At 35.9% G+C, this 2,072-nt stretch overlaps 1 long non-coding RNA gene across 1 annotated transcript; it reads left to right on the forward strand.

Moving 5' to 3' along the window:
- The first annotated feature begins 1,245 nt into the window (after nucleotides 1-1,245).
- LOC126470204 (uncharacterized) lies at nucleotides 1,246-1,828 on the forward strand. The gene is made up of 2 exons (XR_007586148.1): nucleotides 1,246-1,296; nucleotides 1,678-1,828. It is a non-coding gene; the product is annotated as an uncharacterized LOC126470204 (long non-coding RNA).
- Nucleotides 1,829-2,072: the final 244 nt, after the last annotated feature.

Raw genomic sequence — 2,072 nt, forward strand, 5'->3', positions numbered from 1 at the left:
TCGTGTTTTGGTGCGCTCTGCAAAACGTTACTATTATGTGCAAACAAAGGCACATATTACTGGAAAACTACGTTTATTAATGCACCTGCATTCTCAATTATTAGCCGTGGTTGCAAGATTTACCAAAGTAAATTATGTTGTTGCAACGTTTATACAACTTGGCTTCAAACTAGCTTAGTAAGGGCTGCCATGATGCCATTGTCGTCATGTTTTAACCAGATACGTGAAGAATTTGCAGAAGTGTTTTTGCTAGCATATACTCAACTACACTGCTCACAAAAAAGCAAGCTACAAACTATTTGTTTGTTACGCGTGAAAAACGAGAGCAAGCCTTATTTTTTACAGTGAACAAAGGCGTTTCTGGTCAATATAGAGACAGTCATTTCTAAAACTTTTGAGTGTTTAATTTAATTTTCTTAAATCCTACATCGAAATTTACTAGTGCCGAATCTAACAGCAGCAACAGTAAGTTCTGTGTTGTAGTGAATTCATTGCGACAGAATATTACACATCTTTGATAGGTCGTTTAGTTGCAATATTTGAGTAAAACTGACTTACATAAAATCATTTTCTTAAGATTTAATGGGTATATTAATCTCATTCAAATGACAAACATTAACTTTAAATGTTTCTTGGCATGACTTTAATGTAAAGAAACGTATTCGATAAATGCTGTCAGTTTCAATCTGGTTCTGGTGGTGGTGGTGGTTGTTGGGATGTTTAAGGGGAATCTGGTCCTCAAAAGCAAGTTCTAACGTTATTAAAACATAAATTGAATAACTGTTACAAGTTGAATGGACAGATTAAACATTCAAAATTCGTTCCATCAGAACGTAACGACGGTAAATGTTAAATAGTACAATGACATTTTAGGAGAAATTGTTCAAGGTGAGCTTAGTCATAATTCCTCTTCCAATGGTGAATGCAGTCACTATGTTTAGTGGAAAACATAAATTATCAAAACGATAGTTCACTATAAGCCGTGAAGTGCCACGAATACTTCGGTGCTAAATACAACGCCCCAATAGTTCGTCGACTAAACGCTTCAGAAGAAGTTCGATAGCCAAATTAAAATTCACTCAGGTAAATACTCAGTCACGATTAGTCAAATCGTGCATAATGGTCTATCATAACGTTCGAAATGTTAATACTGTTGCTGGGATTCGCGAGTCCGAATTTAGACGCTACGGTTGTCAGACAAAGTCGTAGCAAGGTCACGCTGCTTCACAATCGTAACCAGACTCTCGGAAAAACAGACGTAAAGAGAACGCTACATGTGAGAACAGGAAGAATGAGGTAGGGTCATTATACGCTGTTAGTTCAACACCCGATTTTTCTAAGTCTTTATCACACCAGCTGTAATAGGTCACATCTAACTTTAAACTGTGTGCTGCATGATCCTCCGCCCTCTTAAGGAAGTATTGAAATAACTGCTTTTCTTTCATATGAAGGTAATACAACTTGTTGGATTTTTTCTGTTTGCGCAAGTGTTCAGCGATGCATATCACTACGCTGTTTAAATACTAATCTCGTTCTACTTCTATTTGCTACGCCTTATTTGGTAATTACTGCATTTTCTGATGAATGATTATAAGATATGTAGAATTTCTAACGCTTTTGTCCAGATGTACTTCATTTCCTTCTGTTATTTATTAATCATGTTTATTGGTGTTACAGAGACTACTTTATGTGGGCATACCTGAGTTTCTACACTAATGGGGACCTTATTTAAGCAAGGTTACCTGTTGTCTGACTTTTCTGATGAAATTGGTAATTGTGTAACTGTATGTAAAACATAGAAGAATAAATAAAGGACACTAGAAAATAATAGTGTACACGCATGTGGTATAAATCGCTATTGCTTTTTGTGACACTTCGACGTTTCTGTACAATGTCACTCTAACACAGTTAATTACTTCAGATATGAATAACTGCAATAGAAAACATAAAAATATTGATAGTTGACACTTCTTTTCCCGTAACCGAAAATCGTAAAAAACGTTGCGGAAACTGAGCTGTGACATTGTGACTAACAAATGCAATACCTCAGCTCCTCACATCTTTAACCCAAC

This window comes from Schistocerca serialis, chromosome 3 (assembly GCF_023864345.2).
Source record: "Schistocerca serialis cubense isolate TAMUIC-IGC-003099 chromosome 3, iqSchSeri2.2, whole genome shotgun sequence".
In the NCBI taxonomy this organism is placed as follows: Eukaryota; Metazoa; Arthropoda; class Insecta; order Orthoptera; family Acrididae; genus Schistocerca; species Schistocerca serialis.